The sequence below is a fragment of the Stylophora pistillata genome, chromosome 9 (genome assembly GCF_964205215.1).
Source record: "Stylophora pistillata chromosome 9, jaStyPist1.2, whole genome shotgun sequence".
NCBI lineage: Eukaryota > Metazoa > Cnidaria > Anthozoa > Scleractinia > Pocilloporidae > Stylophora > Stylophora pistillata.
The window spans coordinates 3738770-3758493 of NC_142527.1; the positions used below are offsets into that span (position 1 = coordinate 3738770).

Sequence of the window (19724 nt, forward strand, 5' to 3'; positions counted from 1 at the left end):
AACTACTACAACCCTTTCATTACTTTCGTAATTCACAAGCTTTAATGAGAATTGAGACTGTTTCATTTCAGAGGTAAGCACCCAGATAAATGGGAAAGACACACTGTGGTGAATAAAGGAGGTAACTTTCTTAAGAAAATCTGGTGATGCGTTGATGGGGTAACAAGGTAATTTGGTTTCATCAACTAAGTTGATAATGCAAATTGGCCATTGTAAAGAGTTTAAAAGCTGACGTTTCGAGCGTTAGCCCTTCGTCAGATTGAAGGGCTAACGCTCTGACGAAAGGCTAACGAACGAAACGTCAGCTTTTTTGGCCAAATTACATTATCAACTTGGTTGGTATCATATCAAACTCACGGGTTACAAATAGTCTCTTACTGAATTTCGTGACCACGCCCACTTCATCGGCTCACTCAAATCGAGTGCGTTTTTGGATGTTATATCATCTTGCCGACTCTCTGTATAAAATGTTAACAATATACCACCGAAATATTGAACTATAATATCATGGCTTTCCATTTTGTGTATTTTTGTACTACAAAGTAAATTTTTTCCCTCGTCATTTTCACCTTTTCCCGAGCGAGTCCGTCAAAATTAAGAAGGCGTTCGTGGTCAAAACAAGACCGAGCAAGGAGTCTTGGGCGATTTCTCTCTTACGCAAGCGCAAATTGAAAATGTACCGCCAAAATCAAAGAGAGGAACAAATTTCCTTTGTTTTGATATGTAAATTGTCGAACAAGGAGCAGATTGAACCTCGTCAAATGGCTAGTCAAAACAACCACACCTTCCTCCTTTTGCTCGTTTCCTGTTTTATAAGCTTGAATGCAGTGGGAGAAGAATAGGGTAGCTTGGAAAGCGCTTCGGGTATTAATTTACCATCGTTTACTTACGAGATAAAGAAGTAAGATTTGTAAAGTCATTTTCCGAATGAGTCGGAATAAATACATTTTTTTCAGGTTAGATTGCTGTTTTTACTCTAAACGTCGTCTAATAAATTTTTGTTGTAGCCTACTAATCTTGCAATTTCGAAGGAAAATATTCAGATACTTCACCGTCCCCGAAGGGTCTCCACTCATCGAAGCGTGTACTGTAGCCAATGTAGTGAATTTTCAGTCTCTTATTGGGTTTGTCAACCTCCGTGACTTCAACATCATAAAATTTTGTATCTTTTGTCTCTGAAATGACCTTTTTAACAGGGGTGTATGCTGAGTATTCGTTGCAGAATCGCTTTGGTTCTCTTATCTCTCTCTTTGGCTTGTCCGCCATTTTGAAAATTTGCTCAGGAGGGCATCTGGGTTAGCGTCCGCGCCAGGCTGGAACCGACAAAACAAATGTCCATCTCAGTGAGGAAACAGTTTGATGTTATCAGACATAGCGGTGGCCTCTTAAGCTAGTTGTTTTCAAATTTCAGCAGGTTAGGAAGACCTCGTTATACTGGAAACGAACTTGGTGTTTATATTGTCTCTGTGCCTTTTCGATGATGGTGATAAATTTTTTTTCAGTCCGGAGATAAATTTCAGACAGTTTACATTAACTTACGTTAACTGGGGAAAAAACCGCTTTCGGTTTCCGAACTGAAAAGGTCAGCGTTAAAAATAGAGAAAACAAAAGAATGTCGTTATGGCAACAGCTTCGTGACCTCATGCTCATTTGTCATGCTGTAAGGTTACTAGGCGGAAAGAATATTTGGGCCGCGAAGCAACAAGACAACAGATCGAGAGTACCGTCCAGCTTGGATTAAGCTGAACTGTGTGATCTAATCGAAGATTTAAAGGACTTCTTGTTTCTCGAAGGGAACTTCAAGTAAGTACAATACGAGAGGTATGTTGAAATATGTCATCAAGCTGTACTACTTTAAATGTGATACGGTTCCGCTGAGTGGCTAAGCGGAATCACAATATCACTGAAATGAGCCGAGGGAAAATACTACGTAGTTCGTTAAATGTCCGCGCGTATTACATGTCAAATCATCTAATAAGGTTGTATGTATCGACGATGCACAGGGTGCATTGATGTTCAATATATGAAAACTTAGGAAGCAGTTAGCGCTGATTTATGTTCAATATCTTTGCTTTTTGAGTAATTTCACTTAGCATGCAAGTATGCAACACAACATTGAAATAGTTGCATCGGTATTTTGTACGCAAAGGGCTATCCCAACAAGACGCCGAAGGATATCAAACATTTCAATGCCCTCGGTAGACTTTTTCAATGTGTTTTGAAGATATAACAAAGGGACTTCTTTATCGAAACTGACTTAAAACTGATCATGTAATAAGGCGGTTTTTAAATCAACAAACAGTGTTAAAAATAGAGAAAACAAAAGGATTCATCAACTATAACAGCAGCTTCATGACCACATTGTGTTTTAATGTTTTGGCATTCAGGGTTACTGAGCGGAAAGAATTTTTCAACAAGACTGCAAAGGAACAAGACCACAGATCGAAAGTACCGTTCTGCTTGGATTTTAAAAGTTCTGAAATGTGCTATCTGACCGAAGATGTACAAGGCTCCTCTTTTTGAGGCCAAATTCGAAGTATTGAAGCTATAATACGAGAGGCGAGTGAAAAAATTTGATCAAGCGGTATTAATCAAATGCGATGTGATCCTGCGAGGTAGCTGATCGGAATTACAAAATTAGTCAAAGATGCTGAGGAATTATGTTTCTCTGGCTTTAACCAAGTGGACGCCTTGGGAAATTAGAAATTCTATGCTCTCAGTGAGCTTTTAGCATTAAATTTACTGGAAAGGGCTTTATATTCCAACTTAATCAGTCACAGGGTGGTTGGGGGGAAATAGGAAAAAATCTTTGAAAACCTTAAAACTGCAAAAAAAAAAAAACAAAACAAAAAAAAAATTCAATCAAAAGCGAAAACCGCATGAAAAACTGATAAATTTTCCCATTCCTGAAAAATCCCTGTCGATCCGATACAGTGATGACAAGTGAAGCATAAAGAGTAAACTTAGATTATTTCATCACAGTATTTAAGGCTGCCATGGACTTGCATGAAGCTCAGGTGGTGCGGCCTGCGACTGCGGTGCATTATCTTTACAATTCCCAAAATGGCGGTCTTACCATGTGGTTGCGGCGTTTCGAAGAGAAAAGTTCAAGTCCATTTTTTCCCTACTGCCATATATACGGACTAGAGTGACTGAGAATTCAAAGATGAACCCTTCCACAATAACTCGAGGCTACTGATTTTTTTAATAATTATACAATTTATATTCTTGTATTTTTGCGGTAAGGATGAAAGGATGCAAATCCCTGTGAGTCGCACTTCATTCTCTTATTTCTTTTCTTACTATTCCTTTCTTCTATTTGACCAAAAAGTACACCTAATTACTTCTCATAGATAGAAGTAATCATGGAGTGTATCACACTTCAGCGCACCTCTTGCTGTTTTCTCGGAATTTTTTCTTGCAAAGCTGGGTGCTGTAATTGTTTGCTCGCGCGAAGTTGGTAATATAGCCTTACTATATCGTAGAAACTGACAGATTTGACTAGAAATTGTTCCTCTCCGACTTTACATAGGCAACAATGAACAAAAGATCGCATTTTGGCAGTACCTGGAATTCCCCAGGTAAGATAGCACAGAAAATAAGCTCAAACGAAACAAAGGAAAGCAGCGTCAAAAAAGACCAGCTAAAAGAAAGTTGTTTTCTAGGGCAAGCACTTTCATCCTCTCACCCGGAGATCACATGGAAATGTGATTGAAGCGACATTAGAGCCAGAACGCAGCTCGGTCGCGGACCCTCTTGTCTTCTATACTAGTATCTGCTTAAATTGTTGGCTTTAGTTCGGACGCTCCCTCTCGAGTGGTCTTTGCGGGCTCACATTTCGAAAAGCAGCTGGTAATGGAGCCCAGTTAAATTAATAACATTCTTCCAAACGTCCACTATAGAATTGCAATTTTGCGGTCGCAAAAGAATATAGTCTGGAAACTTCCATCGAAAATCCCTAATCTAATATTTCCATTCGCGAACTAAGACTTGAATGTTTGGAGATTCTGTTCCTTCTTGAAGTCCTTGAGGTTCTTCTGCTGCCGGCGCGTGAAGCACGTTGGGAGCCATAGTTCACAAACTGATCAGCCAAAGTGCTTCACAAAGCAAGATGTAAAGTGACCTTTCTTTAAAAAATCAAAAGGAAAAATTTTTAAAGAGAACCCATCCATCATGAATAGCATGGAACTTATGGAATTAACATTTAGCTTTGTGTGTTTTTTATTTTATCAGGCTTAACTGGCGAAGGCTTAAATAAATCGATGAATTGAGCAGGATTCCGCGAGACGTGGTCGTTGAGTAGAATGGCTTTACAACCTTTCACAAACGAGCAATTGAATTACCTCAAGTTTATCTTCGTCGTGTTCAATGAAATCCCCAAGGCATTACGCCAAGCTTTCAAACAGATGTGGAACAATACTTTCGTGTCACTGCCCGGTTTCCAGCCCTGGGATGACTCTAATGCAGTACGTAACTTGTTCTTAAGTACTGAGGGTGGAGGAAACAAGGTCCCCACACATCTCTCCTATGATGAATGGGATTGTACAGCCCTGTTCCAGGCCACCATCTATGCACGGTCCTTTGCTGTGCCAGACAGCAAAGGCCATCACAGGATACTCCATGACTTGTACTTGAAGCCCTGTAAGTTACCACGTGGTACTTTTTATTCTTCTGTAGTTAGCCCCACTGGAAATAAAGCAGAAACCTTTGCATTGGCAATCGATCAGCTTCGATTGTTGAGAAATTCACTCTGTCATTTAAATAAATCCGAATTGGACAAAAAAACATTCGATCAATACATTCAACTCGCTAAAGACGCGATCAAAGCCCTAGGAGTTAGCACTAGCCCCATTGATGCTGTTGGAAGTTTGACTGAGTCTGACTTTCCTACCGAGAAAGTTCGGAAGTTAGAAAATGACTTCAGAACAGAGCTTCAAAAAGAAAACGAATTCCTCAGAGAAGTTAAGGATGACTTGCAGCTTATACAGAAATCTCATCAGGAAGGTGCTGAGGACGTAAGGAAAACAATCAAATCTACAAATGCTGCCACCCAAGAAAAGATTGAAACCAAGTTTGCCGAGTTTCAAGCTCAAAGCAGAATTGTCAGGGAAGATGTTAAAGATGAGCTACAGAACCTACAGAGATCGCAAAAACAAGACACCGAGAACCTGAAAGAGGCAATCGCTGCTAGTCAAGGAAGGATTGTTGAGAATATTGCCGAGTTAAGCCAAGATGTGAAAGACCTAAGGAAGGAGCAAATTCCAGGTAAATGACAGCTGATCTGATCACAATTTGAACCACGTGTTTTCAGGGTTCAATTTGACGATTTGGTGATGCTTAATACCTTTTTTCACATTACTCACGATTTAGTGTCCTTCACAGACGTCTTGTTTCCTTGGCACATAATGCCAAGAGAAAACAAGTTTAGTTACGAGGCAAAAGGGAAATGCGTGAAAAACTACTCAGAATTTCATTTCTCAACATTTTAAGGTTTTATATACACTTTCATAAGACAGTAATACTGCATCATCTAATTCATCCATTTCTATGGCGTTTATCAGCGCAAGAAAGAGGGTGACCTGTGAAAAAGAGACCGGAAGTCACATGAAGTCTGGATTTCAAGTTCATTTCAATCTTTACTACTGAATAACGCATTTGCGCCACATGTTAAATGATTAAATGTGCATAAAAAGAACAAACATAAAATCTACTAGACTGATGCCTCTTCCATGCTAATGCCATCACAAGCTACAGAATAGAGCACAGTTGAGTATTATCTATTTGTTTGGTTTTGTGTTTTCTTTTTCTTTCTCTTGTACCAATACAAATTTTAAGTGCATACTAAATTATCATGTCAAAGGCGCTTCTTTAATTATATTTTTTGCCTAAAACAAACCTTCCTTGTAGGATTTATACCATGCGCTTTACGACTTCATCTTCCTCCCAACTTTACTGGCCGTGGCAAAGAATGTGAAGAGATTATTGGTCACGTGACTTCGGAGTCGACCCGTCTCGTATCAGTCTGGGGGTCACCAGGGTTTGGAAAGACGTCTACCGCAATCGTTGTTGGTCACCAACTTCAAAATCGCGGGCTACCTGTCTACTTTATCTCACTGCGTGGGCTTAAGTCAAAAGGTGATTTAACCTCAAAGCTACTCAGCCACTTTCGAACCGGAGAATCGGAAAATCAGAATTTGACACCTGCCGATGAAATTGGTTTCATTTTTAAAAGGCTATCGGATCCATGCGTGTTGATTCTCGATAATGCCGATGATTTGCTTGAATGTGGTGAGCCAAATGTAAAAGAGGAGACTGTGAATCTGCTGAAAGATATTCTCAACCGTAGCGAAAAGGTCAAATTTCTTTTAACCACTCGGGAGTCAATGGCCTATTTGCATATGTCCCTACATGGACACAAGTCCATCAGAATAGGAAAACTCGACAACTCATCCTCAAAAGAGTTAGTGGAAAAGCTTCTTCCAAATTTGAGCGCTTCTGAGCCATCAAAAATCGTGCAAATATGTGGGCAGGTGCCCTTAGCTATATGGTTGTTGTGTAAGTCACTCCCCGAGGATTCCGTCCAATGTAGTGCAGATCTTGATGACTTAATGCGGACAAAAAATAACCCACTCGAATTGCTGGACAACCCAGAATTTCCCAGTGATGCTAGACTTAAAACCCTATTTGAATCGTCTTTCCAGAGACTTTCTTCGCAGGACCAAGAAGCACTGGTGTCCTTGAGTGTTCTTCCAAATAAATTTGATCTTAAGATTGCCACAGCTGTTTTAGGACTAACGAGGTTCACCGAAACCAAGAAACTTTTGGGAAGACTGCAAGGGAGGGCTCTCCTGGATAAAAGCTCCAGTTCGGATAAATTCTCCATTCACAAACTCTTACAGTCATTTGCAAGAGACAAGGGTGAACATATCATGAAAGAAACAATTCTGAACGCAAACACTCGCTTTTTATCATTCTACATTGGATTTGTTGAGAAACTTAATGAGATGTTCCTCACAGGACACTCCATGAAAGCATTGATCGAGTTCTTCGACGATGAAAGAAGCATTGTCCAAAGTTTGATGGATGGTTGTTCAGATTGCAAGATAGCGGACAGAGTTTTTCAAGTTTTGGCAAAAGCCGAGTTTTTTCTTGATACTGCTTTTTTCAACAACGAACCTAATTTTGACAAGATTTTTCAATCGGCAATAGAGGCAGCTAGCCAGCTTGGACGAACTGTTCTCCACAGACAACTACTTCAGTCCAAAGCGTTCTACTATATGACCTGGGGAGGGAGTGAAAAAACAAAGCTGTTGCTTTCGGAGGCCAGTAAACTTCAAAGTTCAACGGCTACCATTTGTCCTGAAGAGAAAGGCAAACACTTGTGCTACTCTGGCATCTATCAGCTTGTGGTAGGAAAGACGGAAGAGTAAGAAGTTTACAAGAAGCGATTACCCTTCTGAACAAAACTGCTGAACACAAAGTTCTGAGACTTATGATATTTCAAATCCTCGCTATTTTCTATCGATGCGCAAAAAGCGATTACGAGATGTCAGCCACGTTCTATGATAGAGCCGTGCAAGAATGCAGAGAAGCAGGAGACATGCATTTATTAGTAATTCCGGACAATGATGGAGAAGCAAGTTATGGGAATGAAGACAGAGTACCCTCAAGTTCAGAAAATCTTGGAAACGAACCAGTACAAGTTGCAGTGACCTATCTTGTGGGCGAAGCTATTGCAAAAATATCTTCAGCTAAAATCATTGAGTTTTCAATCAAGTTACTGTTCGGAATGCTTCAAAGCACTGAGTCAACCAATGAAACGACCAAACCGGGCTGGTTTAAATTTGAAGAAAACACCATTAGCATGCTGAGAAACTCGCATAATTATCAGGAAGGTTTATCACTAACTCAGAAACTTATCACCTATCATCTAAGTTCACTACAAAAAAGGACAACGGACGAAGAGCACGACAGCTTAAGTCTGCACAAGGAGGCTCTAGCAAAGTGCTATTCGCTTCGAGGACAAAATCAACTTTGCCTGCGTCTCTTCTCAGAAGCTGTCAGTTCAAAACAACATGCTCTAACCATCATCTTGGAACTCTTCGGTGAAGAAGATAGGAAGACCGCCCATGCACATTGCGAATTAGGGTTTTCAAATTACGCACTAGGAGATTATAACACAGCTGCCGAGTCCTACAAGCGTGCACTCGACATCAAAATTCAATTGCTTGGAGAAGAACACCAAGAGACCGCTACCAGTTACGATCAGCTGGGGGTTACCCAATATGCACTTGGAGATTACACCTCAGCCGCTGAGTCACACAAGCGAGCACTTAACATCAAACAAAAGGTATTGGGTGAAGACCATGAGAAGACCGCTAATAGCTACCATCATCTGGGGGTTACCCAATATGCACTTAAAGATTACACCTCAGCCGCTGAGTCAGAGAAGCGAGCACTTAACATCAGACAAAAGGTATTGGTTGAAGAACATGAAAAGACTGCTGAGAGCTACGATGAGCTAGGGGCTACCCAATATGTACTTAAAGATTACACCTCAGTCGCTGAGTCACACCGGCGACCACTTAACATCAGACAAAAGGTATTGGGTGAAGAACATGAGAAGACCGCTGATAGCTACCATAATCTGGGGGTTACCCAATATGCACTTGAAGATTACACCTCAGCCGCCGAGTCACACAAGCGAGCAATTAACATCAGACAAAAGGTATTGGGTGAAGACCATGAGAAGACCGCTAATAGCTACCATGAGCTGGGGGTTTCCCAATATGCACTTGAAGATTACACCTCAGCCGCTGAGTCACACAAGCGAGCACTTAACATCAGACAAAAGGTATTGGGTGAAGAACATGAGAAGACCGCTAATAGCTACCATCATCTGGGGGTTACCCAATATGCACTTAAAGATTACACCTCAGCCGCTGAGTCACACAAGCGAGCACTTAACATCAGACAAAAGGTATTGGGTGAGGAACATGAGAAGACCGCTAATAGCTACCATCATCTGGGGGCTATCCAATTTGCACTTGGAGATTACACCTCAGCAGCTGAGTCACACAAGCGAGCACTTAACATCAGACAAAAGGTATTGGGTGAAGAACATGAAAAGACTGCTAATAGCTACCATAATCTGGGGGCTATCCAATTTGCACTTGGAGATTACACCTCAGCCGCTGAGTCACACAAGCGAGCACTTAAGATCAGACAAAAGGTATTGGGTGAAGACCATGAGAAGACCGCTAATAGCTACCATCATCTGGGGGTTACCCAATATGCACTTAAAGATTACACCTCTGCCGCTGAGTCACATAAGCGAGCACTTAACATCAGACAAAAGGTATTGGGTGAAGAACATAAAAAGACTGCTGACAGCTACCATGAGCTGGGGGTTACCCAATTTACCCAGTATGTAAATAAACTAAGTGGGTTGATAAGTTCGTGTAAGGATTTTTCGATTTTCTTACTCTTTGCTATGTAGTTTTTCTGTCAAGTTTACTGATTAAACTTCAACCGATACGTTTTAACCAAGAGGCCATTGCCTAAGATACACTTCGAAAAACTCTCTCACACGGTATTTAAGATATATACCTTGGGAGTGAGTCTTCGAACCAAATTTCAAGGTAATCCGTAAAGTTTACATACCCTATTAATTCATTCAAAGAAGGTACATTGGCGTATACACGAAGTAGGTTTTTTTTTTCATGTCTCATAAGACTATCAGCTAATACATATTTTGCGGGTAACTATCCAACGGTTATAAAGGCACCCATGACAGACCTTAAGGGTCCTTTGGCTCCATTCTCCCGCAAAGAACCAGAATCAGAAATCCAGTTTGGTTTTTCTTGTGCAGGAAAATGCACGATAGGCGCTGCGTGGCAGTTTTTAATTGGTGTTAAGTGATGTGGTGGACGTAGCCTGGGAGCGAAGTTGAGCTTTGGCATCGACTGTTTCATGCTTGAAGTGCTGGGCCGCGCATAAACGATAAACAGGCTTTTTACAGTTCCCCCTTATCTTTCGGGTGAACTTTGGCGAATGAAACAAGCACACCTTTCTGATAAAAAAAAAAACCTTTTGGAAGTCTCTGCCACATAACTTTAAGTTCCATCAGTCAAGAAACTTGCGGTCCATAGCATGCCTTTTGTGATATATCGTTCAGAGGCAGAAAACTTCAGAAGTTTGTTATCAGATGTGAGCGGGAGAAAACCTTGTAAGCAAAGATCATCGCGTTCAAATGCATATATTTATGGAGCAACATGTAGGGAGAAACTAGACATAGGAATGGAAAATAGGAACATTTGGTTCGTGCATGCAGAGGAAGATTCGAGTCGCAGCGTCAATATTTGATGAATTTTGCAATCGGAAATTTAATAAACGCAGGATTTTATTCAGAATCGCATCATTGAATAATATACGTATGATGCACGATCCTCGCAGTAGAGAGCGCTATTTATGCAATCGCGAAAATCAGACCTGAAAAAAATCAGGCCTGTACGGGATTCGAACCTCTGACCTCTGTGATACTAGTGCAGCGCTCTACCAATTGAGCTAACAAGCCAACTGGGAGCAGGCCGTTACAGGCCTGATTTTTTTTCAGGTCTGATTTTCGCTATTGCATAAATAGCGCTCTCTACTGCGAGGATCGTGCATCATACGTATCTACAACCGCAGTTCAAAATATATGAACTTCATATATTCGTTGTAATTGAATAATATCTCGCATTCGGATTGGTCAACGAAGCGAGGTATTTAGTGTGGAATTGCGAGTTGGAAACGAGGCTAAGTGATATTGTTTGGCATCTACGTAGAAATAACAATTTTAAGTAATGCTGTTTCCTTTTTCTCATTTTTATTCCGTTATGCGATTCAAGAAAAATCCATTACTTCACTCGTGAATTCCGCATTGAATTGCACTTGAAAACCGATATCGCACTCATTGCTTCGCGATTCGTGCGATATCGGTTTTCGCGTGCAATTTAATGCGGAATTCCCTCGTCAAGTAATGAATTTTCCTATAGTACTAATTTTGTAGGAAGCCCGAGGTATGAGTTTATTATTCTGGGGAGTTGGATGGTTACCATGCATCATTCTGGACTTCTCCGTGAAACGGTAGAAGTCACAAAGTGACTCTTTCCTTTTCTGTTGACTTTGCTGCGTATTCACGTTAGTCCCCACATTTCATCTGGTAATTTTAGTATTTCTATTTTGGTGCTCCCTTTAACTCCCATGAGTGACCAAGACAGAATTTCTCCTTACAATATCAATACAATATCAAGCAGACAAGTAATGAGAAGAAGGAAAATAGAAAATCATTGGATTATTTTTTAATTGATTTTTTAATTTTAATTATAGACTAGTGAGCAGCACTTCTGCGAACAGTAGTTGTAAAACTTGTTGTATTTTCCTACTCGTTTCGTCCAACTGTCGTAGACTTCTTCAGGGAGTTTTACAAGTAGGACTAAACGCCTGTATTTATAAGCCAAAGTTACAGGGGCCGATGACCGTAAAGGCTTGGCCGGACTTACGAACAGAAACAGGCGAAGTTGTGAAAAATTTTTGAAAAATAAAACACGTGTAAGGCAAGGTGAGAAAAATATTTTGGGGGCCACGGTTTTAGCTAAATTCTATTCCCATCACCTGTTCGCTGAAAATTGTACTTTTAATTGTGGGGAGTTTAAAGTTCGACTCCATATCTGTATAAGCTTTTTAATCTGACTCGTACAATCTGGTTAATTAAAAGAAAAACAATAGCACTGAATAAAGAAAACGAAACGAAACGAAACAAAGTACCACTTACGAGATTTGTAAGTTTGAGAGAAAACGACATCTGCGAAAACCCAAAACTTTACTCACTCGCTCGCGAGTGGGTCTAGACCATAATATGCATATCTAACCCAGTACCGCGCAGTTAGGGTAAAACTAAATATGACGTATTGCAATCACCAGGAGAATTTACTCGTTAATCACATCTCTGCGCAAAAAAGTTAACCTTCAGGTACATTATAAGACAGTTTTGATATTAAATGGAGCATAACCAGCCTCTGTTGTTTTTCAGTACATGTTTAACATGCAAACACCCTGTGACCTTACCTCCTTGCTTGGGTTTGAACAAAGAGGTCAGTTCTCGAGAAATCCCAGCTCTGCCACAGGTAAACACTGTCTTAGTCAGTCATACCTTAAGAGGTGATCTGCCACTCAAAATACTTGTGTAGGAGCAACTACGTGTAGGTCAATCAATTATGCTTCTTTACCTCTTACCTTTATAGTAGTTTTATCCCATTTGTTTCTTCATAACTGATGAATTATATTTTTAAATTCCAGTGTCCAGTCAGAGAAAAAGTGAAAGATTACTTGAACAAAGAGTTCAGTTCTCAAGAAATCCCAGTTCTGCCGCAGGTGAACACTTTCTTGGTCAGTCATACCTTAATAATAAAATCTGCCGATCAAAATACTTGTGTAGGGGCAACTACGTTTAGGTCAATCAATTATGCTTCTTTACACTTTATCGTTATTGATAGTAGTTTTATCCTATTTATTTCTTCATAACTGATGAATTATCTTCTTAAATTCCAGTGTCCAGTCAGCGAAAAAGTAAAAGATTACTTGATGATGGAGACTACTCAGAGCAAGTAAAAAGACCCAAAAATGGTTGGTATTTTCTCACAGAACTATCACTATTCTAAATAGACCTTGTTGAGTGAGTAAGAACAAAGTATTTAAATTTACCGCCAGGCCTTTTGTAGAAATGTGTATAGTATGTAAACAAGGGTTACGAATATTCTTATCAATAAATCCCCAAATGAGTGGGTAGTCACGAAACAGGCTTGTATGGATGAAAGCGTAGTCTTTGTATTTTCCTAACCCAACATATATCTATAAATATAAAGGAAGTCTGCCTTTCGACTTTTCCGTATTATAGTGCTCGATACATAAAAGAAGAGCTCAATATATGTTGAGTTTTCCAAATCAACATATATATAAAAATATATATATATATGTATATATATATACATACATAGAAAGTTTAAAAAATTGCGAGGATGGACAACTTCTGCCGTAAAAAATATAAAAAATTTCAATAAAAAACGTTTTCGGTCAGAGACCTTCTTCAGTTATTTACAACTTTTGAAATAAAATAGGAGCATTAAATAGGATCGAAGTGCTAATGATTACGTAATTACATATAACGACTAATGAACTGGTGCTAATAAACAAAAAACCTAATTACAAAGAAAGCAATGGACAAAATACAAGAAACAAACCCTAAAAACTAAGAGATAAGAATACTAAATATGTTAATATGAGTGGCGTAATCAATTGCAAAGAAGCAATTCGGCGAGCATTAAAAAAAGGGAAGGCCCACTTTTTACTACAACTATAAACCGTAACAAAATCCCAAAACAAGGCCTTTGGAGCCCAAAAGGACAAATTAGCAACAAAATTCCTGGAGGGGCTCTTAAATGATACTAATCATAATAAGATCCCTTGGCAGGGCCTCTGAGTCCAATCCACACCTAAAGGGCCGACAAAATCCAAGAAAAGGGCCTTTGAACGATCAATTAGTAGCGCCTAATATAGGATGGAAAATTAATTATAGCAAATCTAAATTTGCAATCACCAGGAGAATTTATATACATACATATATATTGAGTTAGAAAAATACGAAGACTATGCTTTCGTGTCTACATTAAACACAATACATGTATTGTGCTCTACTTTTATGTATATATGTCTGTATGCATGTATAGCATCGGCAGTAATGTTTCGGCCCTCTGGTCCTTGTAACGTTTTGATAGTAATATTACCGGAAGTTGTCCTAACGGAAGTTCTAAGACATCGCAAAGGATCATGGATATTTGTATGGGCCATGCTTCCCGGTTGTCGTGGCCATAGTTAGTAGTACTAACTATGTCGTGGCGGATGAATAAAGACTAGCTTCGTTTTATAGTTTAACCTGGGTTATTACACGGCCATCCAAGTGACATCGTTACAGTCCTCATCAGTGCAATGTTGATTCTAGGATGGAGGTAACGCCATCTAGCCACCCCTAATGATTCCACGTTTGTACCATCTCGGCCATGCCAGAGTGCTCAAACTGATAACTAGTGAGCATCGCACAGTTTCATGACATGACCCACCCTAGAAGAGTGCTCAATTTGGACATGAAAGCAAAGCTTTGTAATGCTAAAGAGCTAGATATAGTTTGGGCTTCATCAGTACAAAGTTGTGCAAACTAAGGCTAATTAATTTTACACAATAGGTAGTCTCCCTCGCAGCCGTTTTTAGTCTCGTCACGCAACGCTCCTCCCCACCAACGGCTGCTCACGCGAGAGACACATTCTTTTCTCTTTGTTATTGAAAACTAATAGAATGCACGTTATTGTTATCGGCTACGCCAATCAAATTCCTCCTTAGATTTGCTGGGCGCATAAAACAAAAAACAGATACACACGTGCGCGGTCTTGCCCAAGTGGAAGGTGAATGTTACTCCGAAAAAGATATTGAATAGTGATACAAGTTGCTTTATTTGTTCAGCTAAAATCACTTCTAAACAACGTGTTCGTGTTTTTAAACCTGGTAGTACGGGAAGAAGCTCTGTTGACCTTCAAGGACTTATAAACAAGGCACTGGACATCGACGTAAATTTTTACTCTGATTCGGACGTTGCAGTGTGCATTAAATGCTACAAGTCTTTGGTGAAATACCAAAAAGCGGAAGAACATGTCAGAGAGATTAAGACTGAGCTCAAGTCTGCTTATTCAGAGAGTGGCAAATGTTTAAAATTTAAACGATTACTGCGCACCGAAAATATAAATAATTAACACCTGTCGGTGGGACATCCGTCAAAAAACATCTTTCATTCGTAAGTTTAAATGAATTTCCTACGACTTCTTCTTCTTCCAACTTAACTCCCTCGAGTTCAACCTTACCAAGGCTCGCTTTAGGTCCAATTGGTAAACCACAAGGTTGTTTATTTGACAATGGCACGTTTTCACCCGTCCGAAGCGCCTTCGCCGCCCCATTTGTCACATCGAGTCCAAAGATAAAACAAACAAATCAGCCAAAAAATGAAACAAAGACGAAGGTTGTCGTTGAGTATCCCTGTAAGACCGTGAACAAGACCCTGTCTGGCGATATGGAACCAATTGTTAAAGCTTTGGCTCACGGTCCACCCTCAAGAATTGCAAAAACTGTTTGTTTTCTTTCTAGTAATGGAGAGGGACTTGACTTGGACCAGGTTTCCAGAATATGGAAGCCTGTTTCTTATTGGTCAATTTTAGGCAAAGGAATGCGTCTCTCTCGTGAGCAGCCGTTGGTGGGTAGGAGCGTTGCCTGCCGAGACTAAAAACGACTGCGAGGGAGACTATACAATAGGCTGTTTGTGGGGAGGAGCGTTGCGTGACGAGACTAAAAACGGCTGCGAGGGAGGCTATACAATAGGCTGTTTGTGGGGAGGAGCGTTGCGTGACGACACTAAAAACGGCTGCGAGGGAGACTATACAATAGGCTGTTTGTAGGGAGAAGTGTTGCGTGACGAGACTAAAAACGGCTGCGAGAGAGACTATACAATAGGCTGTTTGTAGGGAGGAGCGTTGCGTGACGAGACTAAAAACGGCTGCGAGGGAGACTATACAATAGGCTGTTTGTGGGGAGAAGCGTTGTGTGACGAGACTAAAAACGGCTGCGAGGGAGACTATACAATAGGCTGGGTCACTAACGAACCTTCGGTGAAGTACATCCGAACTCTTCAAAACTAAATTTAACGCCTTTTCCCTCATTAGCTGCAGAATGACGCGAATGATCGACCTAATGGAGAGCGATCTACTCAAACAAGACCGAACAGCAAAACTAAGTTTAATTTCTTGTTGATTAATTAGAAGTCATGTACATTAATCATGATAACTAGTAATAATCAAAGATTAGTAAAGTGCGTTCGATCTCTAGTAAAAGCTTTTTTCATTGTAGTAACTGCGCAGAAATATTCAGGGAAAGTGGATTGTGGGATGCTTTCGGTCAGTGTCATAAACAGCTGCAAAGTTGAACACAGCAATAAGGTTTGATAGTTTAAAATCTTAGTACTGTACTTGATACAATGGCAGCGGCCAAAACAACTAGTAGGACAACATTGAACAAACCGATATATTATGTTTACAGTAGTTTACTAGGTTGGAATCCAATAAGAAACTTGCATAACTCAATATGTCATATGTCAATGTATTTTGTGTTCCACTTTTAAAAATTACTTTTGAACGAGATGAGTTCACTACGTTACAATGAAAAAAGAAACTCGTATAACTCAACATGTTAACGTATTTCGTGGTCCACTAGTAAATTTACTTTGTAACGAGATGACTTCAATAAGTCGCAATTCAAAAAGAAACTTGTGCACCTCAAAAGTACGAAAGCGAGGCTTTTCGGTAGCAACCGTTGCTAAGGGCAAAACCCGATACACGTTTCTCAGTGCGAGTGCGAGTTGTTTACAATTTGTTGAAGCGTTATTTGTTGAAGCGATATTCCCACAGCACACGTAGAGGTACGCAAAGAATTGCTCATCAATCTTTTTTAAAATGTTTGGGAAGCATTTCAAGGTCAGTAGACTCATTCCATTTTGTTTGCGAAGCCTTTTGTTATGCTTATGTACGTACACGGGCGCCATCGCCAATCGGGAAGTTTCATATGAGGAGCTCAGCGACTAGAATCGCTTACAATCGCTAGCAGGTTCTACATTTTCTGTATTTTCCGAGGATATGCTTGTAATTATACCTAGGCGTAAAATTAAAGAAATACGGGTATAGCGACGATTCAAGACAGTTATGTTATAAATGTTAGCTTTCCTGTGCCATGTCGGTGTAGCCCCACGCAAAGGAAATACGTCAATTGTAATGAATACACATTGTCTAATAAAACTTTAAACTTCTGTAAACTGTGCCTAAAGCTGTTTTCTTTTTAAAGCTCTTTTTCTTCGTAATCCCAATGAAGAACGCCCGATAATTGTTGTGTACCGATGTGTTGTAAGACAGGATATCGTGCAGATGTAGATGGTAGAGAGGTCATCTACCCCTGTTTTTCAATAAAGAATCCATCAAAACTGAAGGTAACTTCTGCTACAATACAAACCTATTGTGGGTTTGGTGGATAAATTCTGATTTTATGCAGTTTGTATCTAAATATATACAATACATTATGATTATAGACCTGGTTTATCGAAATTCGGAGAGATGTTTCGCAGGAATTTCAAATCACCGAGCGAACAAAAATATGTTCACTTCACTATATGTACTCGCACTTTCGCCGCCATATTTGCAATCGGTGTATTTAGCTCAAGGCGGTCAAGAAAACATTTGCACATGAGATCGAAGCTATTTGTGCCACGTAGCCAGTCAACCAGGCAGTCTGCCAGTCCGCCAGTTTGCCAGTCCACCAGTCAAAAATGGCGCCGAAAGCCTGAAATCGCATAGCATCACCATCGATCCCCTTGAGAATGGTCCATAAAGCCCTCGAGAGTGATTTCCGTAAAAACGACACCATTAGTATGTTAGCTCAATTGGTGGAGCGCTGCACTAGTATCGCAGAGGTCAGTCGTTCGAATCCCGTACGGGCCTGATTTTTTTCGGGTCTGATTTTCGCTATTGCTTAAATAGCGCTATCTACTGCGAGGATCGTGCATTATACGTATCTAATACCGCAGTTCAAAATATATGAACTTCATATATTTCATTGTATCAGACTGGAATTTCTTAAGCTAAAAAATTCTCTGAAAGGAGAAATCATTAGTGTTTTAACATGTCATGAAGCCTAACAGAACTTATATATTCTCGACCACGACCTGATGAACGGATCGCTTTAACTTCTATTGCCGAGCTAACGTTCTGGGCTCAGAGTTCACAACGCTTGTAGGTTTTCATGGTGCTTAACAAACTGAATGAGACTTTTTCTGATTAAGAGCGGTCGATATTTACCCCTAGTTTACTATAAAATGGTTGTAGATAATCGCGGCCTTTTTGTGCACTGACAATTCAAACAAGCTTTCCTGATTACGAGTGTTGACTCTTGATATTTTGAATCATGTCTTCTTTTGAGCTTGAAAAAAAATATTCAGGTACCGAAATGCGGTGCGATCCCCTTGTCGCAGTGTAACCCAGAGTAGATAAGCTTAGGGTAATTAGCTGTTCTTAAAACAGAACAGGCCACATTTTCTAACACACTAACTTCCATGAGCTGCTTCACTTGTTTAAATGATGCACTTACTCTTACAATCGGGACTGTGTGATGACCTCAGCAGCAGAAGAACGAAAATCCACCTCATTTTTAACTTAACTCTGCAGAAAAGAGTGTTTTAAAAAGCAACTACCGGAAGACCTTCAGCTACATATAGTATTTTGGAACGTGCAATATCTGATTTACACAGTGATTAGAACCACTTATGATTCTCGACCATTTTCGTAATACTCGTGTACGTTTAAAAGCAGCAATAGATAAGTGTTTCGTAAGAGATAAGCCGCTTGATGATCTTGCCAGTCTTCAATCATCCTCGGAGACCCAGGGGCTGTGAGTCGATTTCAAGTTAAGGGCAGAAGAGCCCCTGGGGACATTGTCTTACAAGACTAGTTCCAAACGGTCGCACTCGTTCTGGCATCTGATTGGTGCCAGAAAATCTTTGTGTTTTTCTGCCCAATCAGAGTGAAGTGTCCTTTGGAGTCCTTTCGTGTGTTTTAACACGCACATATACAACAAGCTCTGTTGCTCGCTATGTTTGTTTGGGCCGTGCGACGAGGCTTTGCCCGAGGTGAAAAGTTTCAGTCTCAGCACACAATGTAAGAGAAATCGATCAGATTGTCCGCGAAATCTTACCGGAAGTTATACTGAATACTTTCGCAGGTATCACAAGAGAACGTGTTAAAAGTTGGCGAGGTTCTTATAAAACATAATTGATGCAAGCATTGATATGTCGCTTTAAACGTTAGATGAGATGTAAGCCTAAATCTCTCAAGATTTTTTGTATAATTTCCTGTAACTGAAACTTTTCCAATCCAGTGAAGCTATTTCGTCGCACGGGCCACGCAGGTATGTCGAGCAACTGGCGCTTACGCAACTTTTTGTGCACGCCCGGCCAAAATCTAATGTAATCTTCGCTTGAAAAAAAAAAAAAAAAAAAGCTAAACGTGGAAACTTTTGTTTATTAGATGTGGGTAGATAACCCTGTACTAAGCTGACATTTACAATAAAGGAAGCCCGCCCTTTCCATCTAATATTTCTTGGTCTTTGGTTTTGTTTTCCCCAATGAAAGCTGCATCGATTCCCACTGATCAAAGGTATTTAACTTGGTCTTCAACAATCGACAAATGAGGTGAAATGACAATGACCAAGGGACTAGAAGAGAATCCGTGGCCTTTCGAGCTCAAGAATTTGAACACTGTACACAGCAGCTGAAAGATTAAACTTTTTCCAAACCCCTTCGGTAACTCTCCGAAACACATCTCCTTTCCACGATGTTCTCGATGATTAGTTTTTGTTAAGATTTTAATTAGCTAATCGGAAACACAGCTAAGCTTTCTTTAAGCGCTTGCTGAAGGTCGTCCACTTACTTAACGTTCTCTGCAACCTTGGCCACATTGCGAAAGACTTTACTCCAAAGCAACGATTAGAATTTGGCGCGCACAGAACGCTACGTAAGCGTAAGCGCCAGTTGCTTGGCATACCTGCGT

At 40.2% G+C, this 19724-nt stretch overlaps 1 protein-coding gene and 1 pseudogene across 2 annotated transcripts in view; both read left to right on the forward strand.

The window, feature by feature from the left end:
- LOC111328648 (uncharacterized) overlaps positions 1-19724 on the forward strand; it is a 68279-nt gene that overhangs the window by 28857 nt on the left and 19698 nt on the right. The gene's annotated exons all lie outside the window — the stretch shown is intronic.
- Positions 1021-19268, forward strand: LOC148722838 (uncharacterized; annotated as a pseudogene). Its single transcript, XR_015991447.1, has 7 exons — positions 1021-3581; positions 4234-5265; positions 5908-9358; positions 12074-12167; positions 12340-12414; positions 12592-12666; positions 15801-19268. The product of XR_015991447.1 is annotated as an uncharacterized LOC148722838 (transcript).